A 12,469-nucleotide genomic window follows, 5' to 3' on the forward strand; every position below is an offset into this window, starting at 1 on the left:
AATGTGGAAATACTCTGCATGATTTCATAATGGTAGATACATGTCGTTATACACTTGTCCAAACCCATAGAATGTATCATACCAAGACTTTATACAAATACCTAATGTAAATTATAGTCTGCAGGGATTATGTCGTCCATGTAGGTCTATCAGTTCTAACAGTTGTTAGATTGATGGACTGCTGGTGGGGGGAGGTGCTCTGCATGTATGGGGGAAGGAAATACATGGAAAATCTCTGTACCTCTCTCTTAATTTTGCTGTGAATCTAAAACAGCTATAAAAGAAAAAGATCTTTAAAAAATTCCTAAATAACAAAGTAAATGCCAAAATAGAAAAATTCTACCTACTGAAAATGTGTATGTGTGTGTGTGTGTATACACGTATACTTCTGCATATAGAAACATATGCACCGGATAAATATAAAATATGACTGAACTGAACCAAAGGTATAGGTTGTCTGATTAAATATAAGTAGAATATCACACTTATTACAAAATCCAGGCTGGCTACCAAAGCAAAATATAACTCGAATCTGTGTTTATGGAAATACCCCAAAGAAGGAGCCTCTGAAGGAGGATAATGCAGATAAGATAATGGCAAACAAAAATGTAAATGAATAAACAAATAGCGGGACTCACAATCCTGTTTTCAAATAAGGCATAATTTAGCCCCCAAATATGAAATGAGACCAAGAAAAGTACACTTCATGATACTAAACACTAAATGCACAATAAAAATGTTATTAATATCTACACGTAAAATTCTATTAGGCCTAGCCACAGCAGTCCGATAACAAGAAGCATTCATATTGATACAGAAGAAGTTTAACTGTCACTATCTGCAAATGATGTGATACAATGTATAGAAAATTCTAGGTCCAAGTCCCTGCTCCGCTGTGTCGGGTATACTTGGACCCAAGCTCGAGCTTGTAAATAAACCCTCGTGTGTTTGCATCGGGTGTCGGCTCCTTGGTGGTTTCTCAGATTCGCAATCTTGGGCACAACATTTGGGGGCTCGTCTGGGATCCAAGAAACCTCCAGGACCCTATCCGGAGGGTTTCACGCGTGGTGAGTGGTGAGTGCACTCAACTTTTTCCACCTTTTGGGTGCATATTCTCTGAGAGCTCTAACCTGTAGGTATTCCAATCTGTATTAGGTCGGCATTGGCTTAGGTGGACGCGCTGGCGGCCGTCGACCGGGGGTCTTGAGGAGACATCCCTTGCCCCTGCCTGGAGGATGGGGGTCCTCATCTGTAGGAGGACAGGAGTCCTCATCTGTAAGGAGGACGGGGGTCCTCATCTGTAGGAGGACGGGGGTCCTCATCTGTAAGGAGGACGGGGGTCCTCATCTGTAGGAGGACAGGAGTCCTCATCTGTAAGGAGGACGGGGGTCCTCATCTGTAGGAGGACAGGAGTCCTCATCTGTAAGGAGGACGGGGGTCCTCATCTGTAGGAGGACAGGAGTCCTCATCTGTAAGGAGGATGGGGGTCCTCATCTGTAAGGAGGTCTGACTGTCAGCCCTTGGGGTTGCTTTCTGTTTTGTCTCTGCGGCCACACTGGAACGTTGGTCTGTGTTACTATGTCCTTGTTAACTTTTTTTGCATTTGTCTGTGTTGTTGTGTCCTTGTTCATTGTCTTTACTGTCTGTGTCTTGGGGACATAACGGGGGAGACAGAAACCACTCCCTGTCTCTTATGCTCTCCCACTTCTCGGATGTTAGGGAAAGAGCTCGTATTCTGAGCATAGACATACGGAGAGAGAGATTCCAAATTTCTTGCATATCAGAATGGCCAACCTTTGACGTGGGATGGCCCCGAGAAGGAACTTTCCACCTACCTATTGTCTTACAGGTTAAGGCCGTGATCTTCAGGGACAAACCGGATGGCCACTCTGACCAGGTGCCCTACATCCTGATCTGGCAGGACATGATCGAGAATCCCCCTCTTTCGCTAAAACCATTTTTACCCCCCAAAGCAGGACCCACCGAGATTCTAGCCCTGTGGAAAGCCGAGAAGGAGACCGACTCTACGCCCCAAGCGCCCCTTTACCCGGTCTTCCAGGATTCCTCCCCAGAAGACCTGATTCTCCCGCCACCCTACTGGGCACCCCCTCCCTTCCGCCCCTCCATTGGAGGCATCGGGGGCTGCAGAAGGGGCGCCACCCCTCCCTGATGAGGGAGTCCCTGTGCGCGGGCCAGCAGCGGGGACACGCGGTCGGACCTACTGATGGCCCCACCTCTGAATGCGGGGCCAGCAGACTCCACCGCCCTTCCTCTCCACGCCATGGGGCTAATGTTATATTGGCCGTTCTCCACCAGTGATTTACATAATCGGAAAACCCAAAATGCAAAGTTCTCTGATAATCCGAGAGATCTAATCGGGCTTTTAGATACTGTTCTCCTTACCCAGCAGCCTACTTGGGATGATGCCGACAGCTCTTGCAGGTTCTCTTCACCACCGAGGAGAGAGAACGAATTCAGGTGGAAGCCCAGAAGTCTGTCCTGGGAGAGGACAGACAGCCGACTCAAAACCCAGACCTCATAAATGCTGCCTTCCCTTTATCCCGCCCCACCTGGGACTACAACTCGGCTGAAGGTAAGGAGAGACCCAGGGTCCACCGCCAGACTGTAGGGGCAGGTCTCGAGGCTGCCACGCACAAGCCGACCAATCTGGCCAAGGTCTATGATGTGAGGCAGGGTAAGGATGAGAGTCCAGCAGCCTTCTTAGAGGGAGTCATAGAGGCTTTTAGGCAGCGCACCCCTATGAACCCAGAAGCCCCGGAAACAAAGGCCGCAATTATCATGGCTTTTGTTAACCAGGCCACTCTGGACATTAAAAAGAAATTGCAAAGGGTAGAGAGACTGGGAGAGAAGAGCTTGCAGGACTTAGTGATAGTAGCAGGACGAGTCTATAATAATAGAGAAAGTCCGGAAGAACAACAAACCAAACTAAGTGACCGGCAGACCCGAAACCTGGCCAAGATCCTGCTGGCCACAACCATGGATGACCCACAGGAAAGACGGAGGCACCTCAAGAAGCTGGCTTCAGGGACAGGTAAGGAGGATGGCCCTGGTCCCCATCGGGAGCGCCCTAAGCTGAACAAAAACCAATGTGCTTATTGCAAAGAAGAGGGCCACTGGGTGGAAAGCTGCCCTAACAAAAGACTATAGGCCCCTGCCAAGATCTTGAAAATGGAGGACCTGGCCGATTAGGGGAGTCGGGGTTTGGCACCCCTCCCCGAGCCCAGGGTAGCTCTTAAAGTGGAGGGGCAACCTGTTGAATTCCTAGTGGACACTGGGGCACAACATTCGGTTTTATTACAACCCCAAGGGAAATTGGCAAACAAAACTTCATGGGTGCAAGGGGCCACGGGCACCAAACAATACTCACGGACTACCCGAAGAACTGTGGATCTCGGCACGGGCCGGGTATCCCACTCCTTCATGGTCATCCCTGAGTGTCCCTACCCGTTGTTAGGTCGGGATTTGCTCACCAAGATGGGGGCACAAATTTGCTTCCACCCCGAAGGGGCAAAAGTCCTAAACAAGAAGGGGCACCCTATTCAGGTGCTTGTCCTGAGTTTAGATGACGAATATGGTACGAATATCGTCTCTATCGTCTCTACCAAATGCCCTCAGCGCCAATGACTGACATTGACCGTTGGCTGCAGGAATTCCCCAAGCGTGGGCAGAAACTGGGCCGCACGGACTGGCCACATACATAGAACTAAAGCCAGGGGCAGACCCTGTCAGGGTCCGCCAATACCCCATGCCTCTCGACTCCCTAACCCAGACTGGGACCCCCCTCTGCATGACTGTCAAGAAATTTTGGCACAGGTGCATGGAATCAGAGCTGATCTCCAGGACCAGCCACTGCCGAATGCGGACGCCACCTGGTACATGGACGGCAACAGTTTTGTCCAAGAAGGAGTCAGATATGCGGGGGCAGCTGTAACCACGGAGTCGGCTCAACGGGTAGAACTGACCGCACTGGCCAAGGTGCTGACCATGGGGGAAGGTAAACGAATCAACATCTACACCGACAGCAGGTACGTCTTCACCACCGCTCACATCCACGGAGCCCTTTACAGGGAGAGGGGGCTCCTGACAGCAGAGGGAAAGACTTAAAAACAAAACGGAGATTCTTGAACTCCTGAGGGCCCTCTGGCTGCCCAAGGCCCTGGCCATCATCCACTGTCCGGGGCACCAAAAGGCAGACACGCCAGTAGCCAGGGGAAACCAGCGAGCCGATTTAAAAGCAAAGGAGGCAGCCCTTTTGGTGACCCAGGTCTTAGCAACCGCGTGACCTGATCTGGGGGCACCGACCCTACCCGACACCCCCAACTATACTGATGCTGGTTTACACTGGATCAAACGCTTGCCTATGACCCAGTGCTTGCGTGGCTGGTGGAGGGCCGCGAACTCCAGCATCATCCTGCCAGAGGAACTTGGTCGGCGAGTCCTATCCAAAATGCATCGGAGTCCTCACATGGGAACGAGGAAGATGGAAGACCTCATACGACATGCAAAGATCGAACAGATCGTGGCAAGCTGCCATGCATGCCAATTAACAAATGCCTCCGCCATGGATCTAACCCGGGCACCCGAGGGGACCACCCAGGAGCCTACTGGGAAATGGACTTCACAGAGGTAAAACCTGGAAAATACGGATACAGGTATTTATTAGTGTTTGTAGATACTTTTTCAGGATGGACAGAGGCATTTCCCACCAAACATGAAACGGCACAGACTGTGACCAAGAAACTGCTGGAAGACATCGCACCGAGGTATGGTTTTCCTGTTAAGATTGGGTCAGACAACGGCCCAGGATTCGTCTCTAAGATAACACGGGGAGTGGCACTAGTACTTGGGGCAGATTGGAAATGACATTGTACATATAGGCCCCAGAGCTCAGGACAGGTAGAGGGGATGAACAGAACATTAAAGGAGACCTTAGACAGAACGTAAAGACTGCTAACCCTGGGAAACGAACAAGGGGTGGTAGAAGGGGAGGAGGGCGGGGGGTGGGAGTGAATGGGTGACGGGCACTGGGGGTTATTCTGTATGTTAGTAAATTGAACACCAATAAAAAATAAATTAAAAAAAATAAATAAAAAATAAAGGAGACCTTAACTAAATTAGCCCTGGAGACTGGCGGGGACTGGATGACTCTCCTCCCCTTCGCCCTACATAGGGTGAGGAACTCCCCATATAAGATGGGACTGACTCCCTACGAGATCATGTTCGGTCTTCCTCCACCTGTTATCCCCAATTTAAAACCTGAGGTGCTTGCTGAATTTGATGATCACCAACTTCTTTTCTTCCTCCAAATGTTACAATGAACCCGTGAGCAGGTGTGGCCTAAGCTGAGGGCCCTCTATGAGACTGGGCCACCCCCGGACCCTCATCGATATCGGCCAGGTGACTGGGTGTACGTGCAGACATACCAACACCGGACACTTCAACCTCGCTGGAAGGGCCTTACACCGTGATCCTGACCACTCCCACCGCTCTCAAGGTCGACAGGATTACTCACTGGGTCCACTATGCCCACGTCCGGCCAGCTGACCCACATGCCGTTCTCAAGGACTTTGTTCCAGAATGGAAAAGCCAACCGGACAAGGATAATCCCCTAAAGCTAAGACTGCACCGTTCTCACTTATTTCCCACCTCCAAGACTCCCTAGTCTGAGGTTGTCCTTCAAAATAGAAGGGGATTAGACTTAGTCCTCTTACAACAAAGGGTGTGGGGGGGTGGTTATGTGTTGCCTTAAACGTAGGATGTTGCTTCTTTGCTGGAATATAAATGGGAGCGAGAACAGCAACAAGGTTGGTTCAAATCCTTGTTTAATCATTCCCCCTGGCTCACTCTGAGAGCAACCTGGACCCATGATTGGGTCCTGCATAGGATCCTCTGAAAAAGGGGGGAATGTGGGACCCAGGAAATTTAACAAAAATCCCCTACCCCTGGACAAGCAGAGCAGGACTGATTCCATTTTGTGCTACACCCGCCACCTCCTGTATGACCCCCGCATGACCTGCTTATTGCTTAAGGTGCTGCCCCACCCTAGTCAAGCCGCTGGGCACACCCTAATCGGAAATCGGCCCATAACAATGTAACCCCGCCTCGTGCCCGCCAAAACTGCGCGCCAATTCTGACCAAAGTAATAGACCAGCTCAAGTGGATACTATAGGGTAAGATGTAATTCAATCGGCCACCTGCGTGTGGACCAACATGACTGTGCAACTTTCTGTGTATCCCATTGGCCACTGGCCCCTATAAAGCTGCTACGCGTCTTAGTCTCGGGGTCCAAGTCCCTGCTCCGCTGTGTCGGGTATACTTGGACCCAAGCTCGAGCTTGTAAATAAACCCTCGTGTGTTTGCAAAAGAAAAAAATCTAAAACTCCACCAGAAAAACCACTAGAAGTGATAAATGAATTCAGTAAAGCTTCAGGATACGCACTTAACCCCCAGAAATCAATAGCATTTCTAAACACTATTAATAAAGCAGAAAGAGAAATTAAGAAAACAATTTTACTTATAATTGCACCAAAAAGAATAAAATATCTAGGAATAAACTTAACCTAGGAGGCGAGAGACTTCTACTCGGCAAACTATAAAACATTGATGAAAGAAATCAGAGATGACACAAAGAAATGCAAAGATATTCCATGCTCATGCATTGGAAGAATTAATATTGTTACAGTGTCCAGACTACCCAAAGCAATCTGCAAACTCAGTACAATCTCCTTCAAAATACCAACAGCAGTTTTCACAGAACTAGGACAAATAATGTTACAATTTATGTGGAACCACAAATTTGTATGGACCCTGGATAGCTAAAACAATCTTGAGAAAGGATAAAGCTGGCAGTATCACAATTCCCAATTTCAGGATATACTAAAAAGCTATAGTAATCAAAACAATATGGTACTGGCACAAAAATAGACACAGAGACCAATAGAACAGAATAGAGAGGCCAGAAATAAACTCACACTTAAATAGTTGATTAATCTATAACAAAGGGAGGCAAAAAATATACAATAGGAAAAAGACATCTCTTCAGTAAGTGGTGCTGCTACAAGTACATATCAAATTGTGAAACTGGATCACTTTCTAATATCATATACAAGAATAAACTCAAAATAGAATTAAAGACCTAAATGTGAGACCAGGATCCATAAAAATCCTAGAAGAGAACACAAGTGATAATTTCTCTGACATCAACTGGCTATAGCAACATTTTGTAGACATGTCTCCTATAGCAAAGGAAACAAAATAAAAAACTATTGGACAACTTCAAGAGAAAAACCTTTTGCACAGAAAAAGAAATTATCAACAAAACAAAAATCAACCCACTGAGCAGGAGAAGATATTTGCAAATGATATAACTGATAAGGGGCTATTATCCCTTCAGAAAGCAGGAACTAGAGGAGATGAAGAAAGAAAAAGACAGACACATGTAATAGACTAACACACCCCTCACAAATCTAGTAAAATAAAATAGAAAAAATTTAGAAGAGATATCAAAGTTGTAAATAACACAATCAGTAAGGTAGGCCAAATAGAACCATATTACACCCTGTACCATAATAAAAGAGAATATGCCTCAATTCACATAAACATGAAACATTTGTGAAAATTGCCTGTACGTGAGTTCACAACAAAACCTTCAATAGATTTTTAAAAGTACATCTAAAAAATAAATAAATAAAAAAATGGAAGTACATCTACGACTGTGATCATTTGAAATCATATTCATAAGTTCTTTCATTTCCTAACATCCAGAAATGAAGTCTGTGTGCCCTACGCTTGAACGGAGGCAAGTCTTGATGAGTGTATTGTAAGTCACTAGCCCTTTAGAGAGAGGATTTATCTCTGCGTGACAGGGCATTGGAACATCCTGATACAAATGGTGTCATAAATGGCCTCTTAGCACTCCACATCTCTTCTGTACCGTTTTAGTCTCTTCTCTGGTATCACCGAGCTGGAAGCCTGGGAACTACATTCCCATGGTACCTTCTTATCAGAGTTTGAGCACAGATAACAAATGAGAGGCACACAAATGATATTCAAAAAGTGGAAAAGAGGAAGCTACAAGAATTACTGTCACATGTGAAAAGGGGCCAATAGGATGAGGCTCCCATTGACCAAATATAGAATATTTAAGTGCATTGGTTTGAGTGAAAGTGAAATATATTGAAATGCTATTAAGAAAAAAAGGTGAAAAAGAGAGTGTATTCTTGTTACAGAGATCCTGAGGCTGATAGGAGCAACCACTGCTGAAACCATCTCGTACTATGTATCCTCTCTCCTCCTTCAGTCTGGGGGCTGTAAGGTGCCTGTGGCTTTAATAGTAGTTTCCAGCACTTCCCTGCAATCTCCTAAATCCCTACATTGAATTCCTTTCTGTTTGAAAAATTTAAGTACCTGATTTTGTTTTCACAACTAGACTAACACACTTGGGAACAATCTTAGTGGTTCCTTACCCAGTATATTGAGCTTCTGTAGTCCACTCTTCCTGAACCAAGACAGAAATACTTCAAGGTCTGAGAACCCAAGACAGCTGGGATACACTTTTAATATTCTTATAGCAACATTAAGAGGAGAACTAAAGAAAGTATTGTTGTACTAAATCATCCCATCGTTGAGATTCTGAAACTAAAGGGAGATGGATATTTTCAACAAATGCTGTATGTGCTTGAATGTCAGCCTATTATGCACAGGAGTAAAGCCATGGGTTTACAGAGGAGAATTGTGCCTGAGGCTTCCCTAGAGAAATATATCAAAATCCTGGTGCAAGTATTTCTGTGTTCCCTAGCTAAATACTATCTAGGAGTGTCCCAGACCCCACTTAAGGCCCTAACAAGAGGATTTTAGTATCAGTAATTTAATTCTGACAGAAATGAGGTCATTGTTTTGTTGTCATAATAAAAGGATGGTGGTTTGTGGAGTCTGGAAAAAAAGGGGGGGAGGGCAAGCATGCATTCGTGTGTTTTCAAGCTCTGCCAGAGAGAGAGTATGCCTGTGACACTTAGTGCTAGTTTTTACATAAAAATATGCTTAGAGAAAAGGGTGATTCATTTCATATATAAAAATTTAAGAGGGAAAAATTGGTTCCTTTCCTTTTTTTTTTTTTCTATGTCATTAGACAGCATATAATTTGGATATCTAAAGAGGACCACCACCTTCCAGGACACTTAGACACGTAAAGCAACAGGTGACCTAAGATTGAGACCCAGAAGAAAACAAAGGTTTTGCTTTAAAATGTACTTTGGATTTGTGTTCATGAGACATGGTAAGACAGGCAGACATGGAAATGACTGTCATGAAAGAAGAAGTGTTATACTTACAGATCTTTAGAAATGGGAGGCAAGACCCATCATGCAGGGGCCACACACGGGAAGCACCAGGGTCGATCAGGAGACAAAGGGAGAGATGAGAAAGCAGGAGCAAGAAGCTTTGTTGTGGTTTTTATGGGAAGGAAGGGGCAACACTAACTCAGCAGGTTTAAGATTGTCTAGTTTGAAAATTTTCAGCAGGCTCTGGGGTGTGGGGGCTGTCTTGGATTGTCTGGTACCTGGCCCTGGAGTAATTAGGGGAATACTGGCCTCTGATAAAGGGTCCTGACAAGGGAGGTGAGGGGTGGGTGGCCTCTGGATTAATTTGCCTACTAAAGGTGCACTCCCAGGCAAGATGTTTGCTCTCTCTAGGAATAAATGAACCTTGGGAGGAGCAGCCTCTCCCAGGTCAGCAAGTCCCCAGAAGCCAGGGCACCATGAATACCAATAAATAATAGAATAAAGTTAATGCAGGTTTACAGTGAGGTTCTTTTCTCTTAGTGCCCTGTCCTCAACAACAACCTGCTTTTCTGCTAGAACACATCTAAGTGTTGGAAAATTATCACCAACAACAATAAAATTCACTTAGACTTTTAGCTCTATTTCAAAGTACTGGAGTGAATTTGGTTCTTGCTCTTGCTACAACCCATGTCCATTATGTGTAGTCCTTACTTTGGAGCCCAGGCTAATAAAATCGCCAGTCAGGAGCATGCTGCCATGGTACGAACAAAAGAGATTTTAGAGGATGTCACACAAAGAATAATTTGTTCAGCCAGAAAGTGGCATGCATTATTTGTGCTTTCAGTGCATTGGCCAGAATGGTTACATGGCTTCATCCAACCACTGGAACCAGAAAATGCTATCACGCCATGTGCCTGGAAGGCAGAGAACTGGAAATATTCAGTGAACAGTATCCTTACTACCATTTTTCTTCCTGCATAAATGGCTAGCAGTCCTATCTGAGTTCTAGCAATTTCTTAAAATGCTAAGTAAAATTAAGACAACAGAGGTGATTGGAAACGCTTACAGTAGTGGGATATACCATTGTAGTTGATAGTTTCAGGTGCCTGTCCAGCCCTCTTTACTTCTGTGGTGAAGAGATGGGTCTCTCTGGTTGTGTTTCATCATATTATCATCTTTCTCCACAACAGGTTGGACTAGGGATTGAGATTCATCCCAGTAGATATCAATCTCTTGGCTAGCTTGTAACCAGATGTGTTTTTTGAGAAACAGAGTTTACAGTCAAACAATGTGGGGCCTATTAATTGAGTTAGGCCTAGGGCAGACAATTTCAGCCATGTTCATACTCTTAAATCAATCTATCAGAAATTGACTGGAGATAGTAGCCAATGGTCAGAAAGGATGATAATAAATAAGATGCAATTTTATATGTGGTCCTGGAGAAGGAGAGAGAGTCTGAAAGAGAGAGAGAGAGAGAGAGAGAGAGAGAGAGAGAATAAATTCTAAAATAGTTCCCAAGTCCTAGATCCTTTTCCTAGGAGGCCAACTGTGCTTCATTTCTGTGAGATAGCTTTATAAATAAATAAAAATATAAAACTTCCTCATTTTATTCGAGCTGCTTTATTATCTGTATTAAATGAATTGAAAATCCTAGTCCCCCTGCCTCTACCTAGATTGTCATCCTTGGTTTTTGTCAGGACTATGTAGAAATTTTAGAACTCATACTGGGATGTATAACCATATCTAAGTAGTGTTAGACTTTTTTTATGATTTACTTATTTTAGAGAGAAAGAGAATGTAGGGGGAAGGGCAGATGAAGGGAGAGGGAATTGTCAAGCAGACACCCCACAGACTGGGGAGCCCAACCTGGGGCACACCCCATGATCTGGGCTGAAATCAAGAGCTGGACACTTGAACCAACTGAGCTACCCAGCCTCCCCTAGACTTGATGGCTGCTTTTATACCCTTCTCTTCTCAGTATAAAGTTTTCTACATCTTACTTAGCAATGAAGCTCATAGAAAAAAGCTCTCTCCCCAGAAGTCTTAGCTCTTAATTTGATACCTGATTTCCTGAAACCTATCCACAGACTTCAGATTAAAAAAGACTGAGTTGGGACATATTTATGGTTTTATTATTTTAGTTAGCTGGTGTCTAAAGACTAAGCAGGAGGCTCTAGGACATGAGGTATAGAGGTATCAGCCTCGGTGAGCAGCACTACCAGGGATGGATGAATGGAATGGAAGGTCATTCTTAAAGTCAACACTATTCTCTCTCCTAGAGGGCCATGGGGTGAGAAGAACATCTCCCTAGAATTAAGATATCTGAAGCTATAGTGTGGACTTCGGTACTAACGAATTTTATATCTCCCACAATAGGTTTTTCAAGCAGTGAGATCATCTTTAAAAATCCCTTGAATAGTCTATGTCCCTTTTTTTTGCTAGAGATGAAGATGGCACAGGGCTTAAAGGATGTGTTCAGAGCAGAGGGAGGTCTCAGCTGCACATGTGGGTTACATTTTCAGTGATTTATTTGTTTAACTAAGAAATATCACATGCTTAAACACTTCAACTGTACAAAAGATTGTATAATACTAAAAGAAATTATTCTTATTCTGCCTCCGTCATACCCTGGATTCCTTCCCAGAGGCCACCCGAGATATGTACACAGTCTTATACCTCCCTTGCTTTCAACTGCAAATGGTAGCAAGCTATGACATTATTTTGTTCCTTGTGTAAAACAGGACACCTTGTATATTTTGTATCAGCACATATGCAGCTTCATTCTCTTTAATGGCCACATATTATTCCATTATATAAATATAAATAATAAAACTATTTCCCTACTAATGAATATTTGCATTTTCAAAAGGTCACTAAGCTTTTTAGCTAGGATCGGTGCTTTGTACAGATAAGCCTCATGGAGAGAACAGACTACGCATTTTCTAGGGATTCTTAAACTCTTCATAAAAGAGGCAGAGAGAAGAAAACAGTATGTTTTTACTTAAGTAACTAAATTCTCATTTCAAGAACTATTTTATCTACATGCCTCAGTAAATTTGATTTTTCCTGATTTACTTTTGGCAAAAACAATCTTTTATCCTCTTTTTATAAGAGACAAAACTTATCACAGATCTTTATGGGTTATAAAATGGTTCCAAGACTCTCTTTGG

General features: G+C 44.4%; 1 pseudogene; it reads left to right on the forward strand.

Moving 5' to 3' along the window:
- The first annotated feature begins 2,281 nt into the window (after positions 1 to 2,281).
- Positions 2,282 to 6,033, forward strand: LOC140613743 (uncharacterized; annotated as a pseudogene).
- The last annotated feature ends 6,436 nt before the right edge of the window (positions 6,034 to 12,469 follow it).

The sequence above is a fragment of the Canis lupus genome, chromosome 22 (assembly GCF_048164855.1).
Source record: "Canis lupus baileyi chromosome 22, mCanLup2.hap1, whole genome shotgun sequence".
In the NCBI taxonomy this organism is placed as follows: domain Eukaryota; kingdom Metazoa; phylum Chordata; class Mammalia; order Carnivora; family Canidae; genus Canis; species Canis lupus.